The following is a 13,230-nucleotide window of genomic DNA, read 5'->3' on the forward strand; positions in this document are numbered from 1 at the left end:
CTGTACTCTCTTCTAGTCCTCTTCTACGTTGTTGAGTTTTTGTTCCTTCATTTTCTTCTCATATGAGCAGATGGCTATTATTTTACCCCTAATCCCCGCTTTTAAAGAATCCCAGAGGATAGGTGGAGTCACCTCATCATTATCGTTATTCTACTTTAAGCATGAAAAAGTAATCGATTCGTGAGTAGACGTTGTGAGCGTCTACTCGGCTTGTCGGGTTTAACTCTCTCCATACGTCCACAATCCCCACTTCACGCATCCAAGTGTTTAATCTTCTGCTATTGGCGTTTGTGTCAGATTTCCAGTGTGATGAGTCAATTTTCGGATTTAATCGAATGTTAAAATCTCCTCCACATATTAAAATCCCTTGACTTTTTGTTGTCATTAGATCAACTATATGTTTGTATAGCCACGACCTGGAGGAACATACACGTTAAGGAGACTTATCACTATTCCTTCTATTTTACCTGTAACCATCACAAATCTGCCTTCATTATCTTTGAGTTCTGATATGTGTTCGTAGTTTACAGCACTATCACAGTCGCCACCCCTCTCCGCTTCCCCGACCCATGGGAAGAAAAGAAAACATGTTTAAATCCTGATTTATTCAATTTAGCATGTTCAGAGTCATTGAGGTGTGACTCCTGTAAGAAAGCCACTTGAATTTTATCTTTCTTTAATTTTGATAAGATCTTCCCTCTCTTAACTTGATTGAGTACTCCATTTATATTAAATGATGCTATTGTTAAAGACCTGTTTTGCATCTATGTGATTCCCCCATCATCTCACTGAAAAACCTGGTGCGCTTCCCCCTCCCCGCAAGAACCGGCAGGGAATGAACAACTAACACATTAATAAACATCCCACTAAACACAATTTGTCCTTGTGACTCCCTATATAGAGGTCTGTTAACCTGACCCTGTTGAGCCTCCCAAGGTGGCTCGAAGGGAAAAGTCTCCCTCCTCAGTCTGGAGGAAGAAACCCTTACCTGTGATAGTCGGATATAGGAAAAAAGACGAGAGCGAAAACGGAAAACAAAAAAATCCAAGGACCCCGAAAGAACCAGTCTATTCGATAGTGGATCTACACCACTAATTACAGCCATAGTACAGGTCAAAGTATAAGAAAAGAAAAAAAAATATGTATATATATATATATATACAATATACATAATGGAGTTTGCATGTTCTCCCCGTGTGTGCGTGGGTTCTCTCCGGGTTCTCCGGCTTCCTCCCACAGTCCAAAAACATGCAATGTGGGGATTAGGTGAATTGGACACTCTAAAATGACCGGAGTGAGTGTGAGAGTGAATGGTTGTTTGTCACTAGCTGTGTGTGGCCCTGCGATGGACTGGCGAACTGTCCAGGGTGTACCCCGCCTATCGCCCGATGTAGCTGAGATTGGCACAGCACCCCCCGCGACCCTCTGGTGGAGGATAAAGCGGTTAGATGATGACTGACTGACTGACTGACAATATACATATATATATACACAATATATACTGTATATATATAATATATATATATATATATATATATATAATATAATTTTCCACAAATGAGACCATCGATGTTGATTCTTTCTCAGACCCCTCCGGTACCCCATAAATCCTTATGTTCTCGTGTCTGGAGCGACTTTCCAGATCCAGCAGCTTGTCCTCCAGCTTGGTGTGCAGCTTTAGCATAGTCGTGATGACTTCCTCTGTATTTTGTATCCTCTCTTCTGCTTTCTCAATTTGCCCTTCCGCCTCTTCGAGTCTGGAATTCACCTTCTCAATTTCTTCTTTTATTGTCTCCAATTGTACTAGGCAAAACCCTCTTAGTTCTCGTAAAATCAGTTCTAAGTCGGCCATTTCTCCTCACTACACCGCGTTATTTGCTAGCTTAAGCCTGTTCACTGCTAATGTCACTACATGCCATCTTTCTCACCCACCTGTCTTCGGACGTTGTTTATTTCTTAAAGTGGAGTTATGGATTATATTTAAATTTATAATATATATATTAATATATATAAATTTCTCTAATTACTCTGATTCAATCGGGAGCTCTCTCGCTATGCGGCCATCTTGACGGTGTTCCCACTGGCAGTCCAGGGTGTAGGTTTTGATCATGTCCTGGATGTAGGTCAAGCTGCTGCATTCTGGATGAGTTGCAGAGGTTGTATGGCATACGCAGGGAGACCAGCTAGGAGGGAGTTGCAGTAGTCCAATCATGAGATGACAAGAGCCTGGACCAGAACCTGTGCCGCCTTCCAGGTTAGCATCCTTCTGATGTATCTGCAAGATCGAGCTGTTCCAGCAATGTTGGCAGTGAGGGAGAGATGGTCATCAGGTGTCACACCCAGGTTCCTGCAAGATTTTAATTCTTAGATACTTTATTAATCCCCTTAGGGAAATTATTCTCTGCATTTTGACCCATCCTAGAATTAGGAGCAGTAGCGCCCGGGGAGCAATGGGGGTTGGGTACCTTGCTCAGGGGTACCCCAGCCCGTTCGACCTGGTGGGGACTTGAACCGGCGACCTTCCGGTTACAAGCCAAGTTCCCTTTCCACTTGGCCACAGGCTGCCCCACAGGCTGCCCCACAGGCTGCCTCTGTTACCACAGAGTTGTCAAGGGTGATGGTTAGGTCTGTGGTGGGAGATCCCTTTCCTGGGAGAAAAAGAAACTCAGTCTTGTCGAGATTGAGTTTCAGGTGATGGTCAGACATCCACTGAGAGATGTCAGTCAGACAAGCGGTGATCCGTTCTGCTACCTGTGTGTCGGAGCTGGGAAAAGAGAGAATGAGTTGGGTGTCATCGGCGTAGCTGTGATAGGAAAAACCATGAGTGACAATAACAGAACCAAGAGAGTTGGTGTACAGAGAGAAGAGGAGGGGGCCAAGACAGAACCCTGAGGGACCCCAGTAGCTAGAGGACAGGGTTCCGACACAGATCCTCTCCAGGTTATTCTGTATGTTCGGTTTTGAAGATAGGACGAGAGTAGGGTAAATGCAGAGCCTGAGACACCTAGTTCTTGAAGGGAGGAAGTAAGGATCTGGTGGTTAACTGTGTCAAACGCTGCAGAAAGGTCCAAGAGGATGAGCACAGAGGAGAGAGAGGCAGCCCTTGCAGTGCAGAGTTGCTCAGTGACAGCAAGAAGTACAGTTTCGGTTAAGTGACCTGCTTTAAAACCAGACTTAAGAGGATCAAGAAGGTTGTTCCGGTGAAGGTAGGATGAGAGTTGATTAAAGATAGCACGCTCCAGAGTTTTGGAGAGAAAAGGAAGAAGAGAGACAGGTCTGTAGTTATTTACTTCAGACGGGTCAAGGGTGGGTTTTTTAAGGAGGAGGGTCACTCTGGCCTCTTTAAGAGAGTCCGGAAAGCAGCCAGATGATAGAGATGTGTTAATGAGGTGGGTGAGGAAAGGAAGAAGATCAGGAGCAATTGACTGAAGAAGGTGAGAGGGGATAGGGTCAAGGGGGCAGGAGGTGGGGCGGGCAGTGGTTATTAGGGAAAGAACTTGATCCTGAGATAGAGGGGAGAAAGAGGATAGAGAAGGAGAGTGAATGTGTGGTTGGTAGAGTGGTGAGATCAGGAGGTGGGGTTGAGAAAGAAGAGCGAATGTCATCTACCTTTTTTGTGAAGTAGTTGACAAAGTGAATTGGTAGAAGGGATTTTTTGTCATCCAAAATCAGTCAAAAACGTCAATGTATAGCATATCGCCCAAAATCACCTAAGAAAATCATAGTATAGTCAGTCATCATCTAACCGCTTTATCCTCCACCAGAGGGTCGCGGGGGGTGCTGTGCCAATCTCAGCTACATCGGGCGATAGGCGGGGTACACCCTGGACAGTTAGCCAGTCCATCACAGGGCCACACACAGCTAGAGACAAACAACCATTCACTCTCACACTCACTCCAATGGTCAATTTAGAGTGTCCAATTCACCTAATCCCCACATTGCATGTTTTTGGACTGTGGGAGGAAGCCGGAGAACCCGGAGAGAACCCACGCACACACGGGGAGAACATGCAAACTCCATGCAGAAAGGCCCTTGTTCCAACCGGGGCTCGAACCCGGGTCTTCTCGCTGCAAGGCGAGAGTGCTAACCACTACACCACCGTGTGGCCCCTGTATTTAAAGTTAAACTTAAAACTTTCCTTTTTGATAAAGCTTATAGTTAGAGCTGGTTCAGGGAAACCTGGACCATCTCTTAGTTATGCTGCTATAGAGCTAAACTGCTGGGGGATTTTCCTGTGGTACACGCACATTCACTCTCTCACACTCAGGATATGATTATGACTTTTTATATGTCATTAACATTGTCTCTTTCTCTCCCTAGTTTGTGTCTTTCCTTCCTTCCCTCTCTCTCTCTCTGTATTCTCATCATGCAGGTTGCAGGATCAAGATCCAGTTTCCGAGGCTACGCTTATCATCACCATTATTATTATTTTGAAATTAAAAAGTCGATATCAGTAACTGTATAAACTTGTAACCTGATACAGTTGTTGTGTATCTGCTGCTGGTCTCCCTGTCTCTCTTCTGTCTCTCCCTCATCTCCCTCTTGTCCTTTCTCTCCCCCCATTTTCTGTCCCCCACCTCTCCACTGTCCCCCATTTTTCCTTTCACCCCAACCGGTCGAGGCAGATGACCGCACATCTCTGAGTCTGATTCTGTCAGAGATTTCTTCCTGTTAAGAGGGAGTTTTTTCTCTCCACTGATGCCTAGTGTTTGCTCATTGTGTGAACTGTTGTGTTTCTCTGCTCTCTTTGACGTTGTCTATGTACAGTGCCTTGAGATAATGTATGTTATGATTTGGCGCTATATAAATAAAATTGAATTGAATTGAATTGAATTGTTTGGCTGCAGAGATAGAGGTAGTGAAGGTGGAGAGAAGAGAATGATAGGAAAGCAGTCCGACAACCACGGGGCTGGGGAGGACTTATGAACCCGCCGTGAGGTAAGAGGACAGAGAGAGTCAAGAGAGGAGGACAGAGTAGAGAGGAAGGTGACTGTGGCAGAGTTGGGATGCATGAGGGAGAAGGAGTCAAGTGTCAAGAAGTGCTGATAGAACAGTTGAGGACAGAGAGGAGGGAGCGAGAGAGCGAATGTTATGACGGACAAGTTCAATATCTGATGAGATGAGATCATCAGATTGGGAGAGTGGGAGAGAGTAGGATATGAAGAAATGATCAGAGACATGAAGTGGGGTTACCTTGAGGTCGGAGGTGGAGCAGTTTCTGGTGAAGATGAGGTCAAATGGTTGCCAGCTTTGTGAGTTGGTGGAGAAGGAGCAAGTGAGAGAGAAAGAGACGAAAGTAGAGGAAGTAGATCGGATGACTTCTGACTGGATGTTGAAGTCACCAAGAAGAACAGCCGCAGGGGTGGCTGTGTTGGAGGGTGTTATCCAAGTCTCAGTGAGAGCAAGGAAGTCCAGACATTGCTCAGTAGCAAAGCCAGAGATGAACTCAGTCTTGCGGGTAGCTGACTGGCAGTTCCACAGGCCCCCTGCAACAAGGTGTTGGATGTGTGTGGAGCGGGTGGGATTGATGAGTGAGGACAGATTATGGTGATGCTGTGAGTGAATGTGAGGTTTGCAATATCTATGAGAAGAGACATGAACAGGAATAGAAGAAGTGCACATATGTGAAAGGTAGAAAACAATTGCAGACAGGTACTTAGCCTCATTAGCCTCCTTGTTAGACTCCGGTTTAGATTCCTTTGTCTTTGTCTTCTGCTGAAGCTGCCGCTTCAAAGTGAGTGCTGCTTTTTTTAAAGACACCTGATCAGGGACTGATTGGTTACAGTAGTGTTGGCCACTCCCCTGTAGCCAATGAAACTTCTCACCTGGTGATGGCTCAATAGAAACTAGGGCAAAACAGCAACAATAACAACTTTCTCTTTGACCTAGCAGACAAAATATCAACAACAAAGTTGTTTGTTTAATTTGGACGAGTTTCTTTTGTTTCAGTGATTTCTGTGCATCCCTCGTTGCATCCCTGTATCACTGATAGAACCTGTCTCCTTTACTACTAAACTGTGCCGGCCTCTGATTGGTCAGAGAGTGTCCAATTCATCATCATCCACCAGTCTCCGCTACATCGGGTGATAGGCGGGGTACACCCTGGACAGTTGGCCAGTCCATCGCAGCGCCACACACAGATAGAGACAAACAACCATTCACTCTCACACCTATGGTCAATTTAGAGTGTCCAAATTGAATCCCCACATTGCATGTTTTTGGACTGTGGGAGGAAGCCGGAGAACCCTGAGAGAACTCACACACACACGGGGAGAACATGCAAACTCCATGCAAGGCGAGAGTGCTAACCACTACAACATCAAGAAGAGCAGAGAAACACAACAGTTCACACAATGAGCAAACACTAGGCATCAGTGGAGAGAAAAAACTCCCTTTAACAGAAGAAGAGATCTCTGACAGAACCAGACTCAGAGATGTGCGGTCATCTGCCTCGACCGGTTGGGGTGAAAGGAAAATGGGGGACAGAGGAGAGGTGGGGGACAGAAAATGGGGGGAGAGAAAGGACAAGAGGGAGATGAGGGAGAGACAGAAGAGAGAGGGAGACCAGCAGCAGATACACAACAACTGTATCAGGTTACAAGTTTATACAGTTACTGATATCGACTTTTTAATTACAAAATAATAATAATGGTGACGATGAGCGTAGCCTCGAAAACTGGATCTTGATCCTGCAACCTGCATGATGAGAATACAGAGAGAGAGAGAGAGGGAAGGAAGGAAAGACACAAACTAGGGAGAGAAAGAGACAAGGTTAATGACATATAAAAAGTCATATTCAAATGCTGAGTGTGAGAGAGTGAATGTGCGTGTACCACAGGAAAATCCCCCAGCAGTTTAGTTCTATAGCAGCATAACTAAGAGCTGGTCCAGGTTTCCCTGAACCAGCTCTAACTATAAGCTTTATCAAAAAGGAAAGTTTTAAGTTTAACTTTAAATACAGAGAGAGGCTCCGCCTCCTGAACTATCATTGGAAGCTGGTTCCACAGGAGAGGAGGAGCCTGGTAACTAAAGGCTCTTCCTCCCATTCTACTCTTACAGACTCTGGGAACCACAAGTAAACCTGTATTTTGTGACCTAAGTGGTCTATTAGGGTGATAGGGTAAGACTAGGTCTTTCAGGTATGAAGGGGCGTGACCATTAAGTGCTTTGTACGTGAGGAGGAGGATTTTAAATTGAATTCTAAACTGTGGGTGGAGCCAGTGTAGAGAAGCTAACACTGGAGTTATATGGTCTCTCTTTCTAGTTCCTGTCAGAACTCGTGCTGCAGCATTTTGAAAGAACTGAAGGATTCTAACAGACTTGTTAGAACATCCTGATAATAAGGAGTTACAGTAATCTAATCTAGATGTAACAAAAGCATGAACTAGTTTTTCAGCATCCTGTAAAGACAGAATGTTTCTAATTTTCATAATGTTCCGCAGGTGGAAGAAGGCTGTTCTGGAAATTAGTTTTATGTGTGAATCAAAAGACATTTCCTGGTCAAAAGTAACTCCAAGGTTCCTCACAGTGGAACTGGAAGCCAGGGTGATGTAATCTAAAATGACAATGTGATCGGAAAGTTTTTCTCTGAGGTGTTTAGGGCCGAGTATAATGACCTCAGTTTTTTCTGAGTTTAAAAGTAGAAAGTTACAGGTCATCCAGGACTTAATGTCTCTGAGACATTCCTGGAGTTGAACAACCTGATTTATTTCATCCGGCCTCATCGATAGATATAGCTGTGTGTCATCTGCATAACAATGAAAGTGTATGTATCCTAATAATGTTCCCTAGAGGAAGCATATATCTCCCCCTTTTCAAAAAGGGGGACCTGAGAGTGTGTGCCAATTACCGGGGCATCACACTTCTCAGCCTCCCTGGTAAGGTTTACTCCAAGGTTCTGGAAAGGAGGGTTCGACCGGTAGTCGAACCTCGGATTAAAGAGGAACAATGCGGATTCCGTCCTGGTCGTGGAACAACGGACCAGCTCTTTACACTTGCAGGGATCCTGGAGGGGGCCTGGGAGTACGCCCATCCAGTCTACATGTGTTTTGTGGACCTGGAGAAGGCGTATGATCGGGTTCCCAGGGAGATACTGTGGGAGGTGCTGCGGGAGTATGGGGTGAGGGGGGCACTACTTAGGGCCATCCAATCCCTATACGCCCAAAGTATGAGCTGTGTCAGGGTTCTCGGCACTAAATCAGGCCTGTTTCCTGTGGGTGTTGGCCTTTGCCAGGGCTGCGCTTTATCACCAATCCTGTTTGTGATTTTCATGGACAGGATATCGAGGCGTAGTCGTGGGGGAGAGGGGTTGTGGTTTGGCGGGCTTGAGATCACGTCGCTGCTTTTTGCAGATGATGTGGTCCTCATGGCTTCGTCGGCCTGCGACCTTCAGCACTCACTGGATCGGTTCGTGGCCGAGTGTGAAGCGGTCGGGATGAGGATCAGCACCTCTAAGTCTGAGGCCATGGCTCTTAGCAGGAAACTGGTGGATTGCCTTCTCCGGGTAGGGAATGACTCCTTGCCCCAGGTGAAGGAGTTCAAGTATCTCGGGGTCTTGTTCACGAGTGAGGGGACGAGGGAGCCGGAGATGGGCCAGAGAATCGGAGCAGCTGGTGCGGTACTGCATTCGCTTTACCGCACGGTTGTGACGAAAAGGGAGCTGAGCCGGAAGGCAAAGCTCCCGATCTACCGGTCAGTCTTCGTTCCTATCCTCACCTATGGTCATGAAGGTTGGGTCATGACCGAAAGAACAAGATCGCGGGTACAAGCGGCCGAAATGGGATTCCTCAGGAGAGTGGCTGGCTTTTCCCTTAGAGATAGGGTGAGAAGCTCGGTCATCCGGGGGGAGCTCGGAGTAGAACCGCTGCTCCTTCACATTCAAAGGAGCCAGTTGAGGTGGTTCGGGCATCTGGTGAGGATGCCTCCTGGGCGCCTCCCGAGGGAGGTATATCAGGCACGTCCAGCTGGGAGGAGGCCTCGGGGTAGACCTAGGACAAGGTGGAGAGATTACATCTCCACTCTGGCCTGGGAACGCCTCGGGATCCCTCAGTCGGAGCTGGTCAATGCGGCTCAGGAAAAGGAAGTTTGGGGTCCCTTGCTGAAACTGCTGCCCCCGCGACCCGGCCCCGGATAAGCGGAGGATGATGATGATGATGATGATGATGATGTTTCTGTGCTATGGTTTAATCTAAAACCTGACTGAAAATCTTCAAACAGGCCATTAATGCGCAGATATTCACATCATTGATTAGCAACTGCCTTTTCTAAGATTTTAGAGACAAAGGGAAGATTAGATATAGGTCGGTAATTAGCTAAAATATCTGGGTCAAGGGTCGCTTTTTTTAGAAGGGGTTTAATAACTGCTACTTTAAACGTTTGGGGCACATATCCAGTTAATAAGGATAGATTAATTTGAGTTAATATAGAGTTGTTAATTAAAGGAAACACATCTTTAAACAGTTTGGTGGGGATAGGATCTAACTGACAGGTTGATGGCTTAGATGATGAAACTAATGATGTTAACTCAGGGAGATCTATAGGGGAGAAACTGTCTAACTGTGCACCTGGTGCTTCTAAAGCTCTTGTGCTAGAAGATGAGTCAGTCCCAATATGAGGGAGGAAATGATCCATTTTTTCTCTAATTGATGTTATTTTATTCACAAAAAAGTTCATGAAGTCATCACTGCTCAGTGTTAAAGGAATAGATGGTTCAGTGGAGCTGTGGCTCTGTGTCAGCCTGGCTACAGTGCTGAAAAGAAATCTATGATTATTCTTATTTTCTTCAATTAGAGAAGAATAATAGGCAACTCTAGCTTTGTGTAGGGCTTTTTTGTAAGCTACAAAACCATCTTTCCAGGCTATATGAAGTTCCTCTAGGTTACTGGAACGCCATTTTCTTTCTAATCTACGTAACGTCTGTTTAAGAGCACGAGTATTGGAGTTAAACCATGGTGCTCGTCTCATCTGATTCACCACTTTCTTTTTCAGAGGGGCAACACGATCTAATGTAGTACGCAGTGAGGCTGCTGTACTATCAACAAGGTTATCTATGAGGGCGGGAGTAAAATCACAAAAGGTACCTTCAGATGTACTGACATATGGCACCGAGTTAAATAAAGGTTGCACTGTCTCTTTGAATGTATTCATATTATTATCAGACAGTATTTCTTATTTATGTTATTGTAGTTCATTATTGTTCAATTAAATGTGAGTAAATAATGATCAGTAAGGAGAGGGTTTTGAGGAACTATGTTTAAGTTATCAATATCAATACCATAAGTTAAAACAAGGTCGAGGGTGTGATTAAGTCAATGAGTTGGTTCATTAACGTGTTGAATAAAACCTATTGATTCCAACAGCGAGTTAAATGCGCAGCTAAGACTATCACGGTCAACATCTACATGGATGTTGAAATCCCCTACAATTATGATTTGATCTGTTTTAAGCACTAACTCAGATAAGAACTCAGAGAACTCTGATAAGAACTCTGAATAAGGTGCAGGTGGACGATAAACTGTGACTATTATAATTGGTTTCTGTGATACTGGGATGAGATAGATTAAGAATAAGGCTTTCAAACGATGAATATCCTGGTTTGGGTTTGGGATTGATTAATAATCTAGTGTTAAAAATGGCTGCTACACTACCTCTAGGAATATGGGTATTAGCATGAGTGGGTGGAGTTGACTCATTTAGTCTAACGTAATCTTCTTCATGTAACCAAGTTTCAGTTACACAGAATAAATCAATACAATTGTCAAAGATAAGATCATTTATTAAAACAGATTGTGAGGAGAGAGACCTTATATTTAATAGTCCATGTAGAACCTGATAATGTAATAAAGTATAACATTAACAGGAGATTATTACATTATCAGGTTAGCCTTCATTTCGCAGGTCCAGATAATCTAATAATTCCCCAGTATTATAATAATTTAACAGCAGACCACCCGTTACTTGGGTTCAAGTGGTGATACTGTGTAAGCAACGCAAGCTCCAGAGCTCTAGCGCCACCAACAGGACAAAGTTGGACATGCATGTATGTACGTTAACTTTTGACTTGTGTGTCCGTTTTTCACAAGCGATGTATCACTGGAACCCTTGGGCCAAGTTGAGTTCAACTCATCCTTAATATTTTTTTCCGCCATCTTTGTTTTGATCCCTAACCTTTCAAAGGCTTCTCTTGTCACACATTTTGTGTAATCTTCTCAAAACAGCGTTCAGGTGATCTTCAGACCATGCCACACCAATGCATTCTTGGCCGTGGCAGCCAATCGAACATGACGTTGAGGTCACCAAACAGGAAGTAAGCCAATTTCTCTGCAACCCTTTAACATATTTTAACCAAACTTGGTACATAGGTTTGCCAAGCATTACATTATCAGGTTCTACAGTCCACATTTAAAAGTGGTATTATTTGTCTCTATTTTATTAATCTTTATTAAATTAGAATGTCTAACTCCTCTTCTGTTTGTTATTGATTTATTTACTTTATTTACTTTAGTTTTTACTTTAGGCCCGCTCTGGCCCCGGAAAAACACCTGACTGTGGTCGCTGGTGTCACTATTTTCACGTTCCTCAGGATGGAGTCACTAATTACCAGAGTTGGTGTGTGTGTGTGGTGCTGAGGTGTGAACAGGTTGGTGGTGGACAGGACTCTCAGGCTTAACACTCAGCTGCCCTGTTTGTCTCCCGGCTGCACGGGAGCTGCTGAGGGAGCGAATGCTATTGTCAGTGTGTGTCTGTGAGTGTGTGTGTGTGTCAGTGTGTGTCTGTGAGTGTATGTGCGTGTCTGTGCGTGTATGTGTGTCTTTGTGTGTGGCAGTGTTTGTTTGTGTGTGTCTCACTGACTCACGCCTTTATAACAGAAAACTATTTAAACATGAATCAGAGTCGTGGACGTGAAAGTGAGCGGCTGCAGGACAGGCTCATTGTTTGTGTTGCTAAGCAACGATCAAGTCAGTCCGGTTGTGGAACTGTTTCTGTTGGTGGAGTCATCCATTCATATCTGCTTAAATAAAACAATAACAATAATAATAATAATAATAAATGGTGCAGGAGTAAAGCTGGTAATGAAACATTTATTTATGAAGTATTTAAAATAATACAAATAATGTTTTTGTGGAATCAACCTTTAAACCATAAAAAAAGAAGAGAGACTCTTGCAGCTGGTTGTACAAGCTCCTCCCCCTCCCCAATCCCCTCCCCCTCTCAAACATCTGTTACTAACTGTCCAAAAAATGTGAAAAACAAAGAAATCAACGTGTTTTAAAGTTATCGTATTGTCAGTTTGGTGATCAATGTTTGGTGTGTGAGCGTCTGAGGCTTTCAGCAACTCCCACATTTACATCTGTGACAAACAGCTGTTTTAAAATCATCCTTGTCTTCATTTTTAAAGCAGAGTTTTAACATGGGAGTGAATGTGAGGTTTGAGCAGAACTCTCGTTTTAAAGAACAACAAAACACAGGGTGAGACGACAACCAGAGAACGTGTTCATGTAGAAAGTGTTTGTGTGTTTGTCATTATTTTCATGGACCAACACACACTCGGTCAACACGTCCAAAAAAGTACAAAACTGTTTAAAAAACACAATATGTATCAAAACTTCAACAAAAGTCATGTTACTCGTTTAAAGTTGCAACCACGTCTCTACGATAAAGTATGACCACACTGTGACGCTCCAAAGTAGGCGGGGTTTGGATCGTTTACCATTCATGTGTATGAGTCTGTGTGTGTGTCTGTGTGAGAGTCTGTGTGTGTGTCTGTGTGTCGTGAGTGTCTGTGTGTGTGTGTGTGTCTGTGTGAGTGTCTGTGTGTGTGTGTGTCTGTGTGTGTGTCTGTGTGTCTGTGTGTGTGTGTCTGTAGTCTGTGTGTGTGTCTGTGTGTCTGTGTGTGTGTCTGTGTGTCTGTGTGTGTGTGTCTGTGTGAGAGTCTGTGTGTGTGTGTGTGTGTGTGTGTGTGTGTGTCTGTGTGAGTCTGTGTGTGTGTGTGTGTGTGTCTGTGTGTCTGTGTGTGTGTGTGAGAGTCTGTGTGTGTGTGTGTGTGTGTGTCTGTGTCTGTGTGTCTGTGTGTGTGTGTGTGTTGTGTGTCTGTGTGTGTCTGTGTGTGTGTCTGTGTGTTGTGTGTCTGTGTGTCTGTGTGTGTGTCTGTGTGTGTGTGTGTGTGTGTGTCTGTGTGTGTGTGTGTGTCTGTGTGAGAGTCTGTGTGTGTGTGTCTGTGTGTCTGTGAGA

This window comes from Solea senegalensis, linkage group LG15 (assembly GCF_019176455.1).
Source record: "Solea senegalensis isolate Sse05_10M linkage group LG15, IFAPA_SoseM_1, whole genome shotgun sequence".
In the NCBI taxonomy this organism is placed as follows: Eukaryota; Metazoa; Chordata; class Actinopteri; order Pleuronectiformes; family Soleidae; genus Solea; species Solea senegalensis.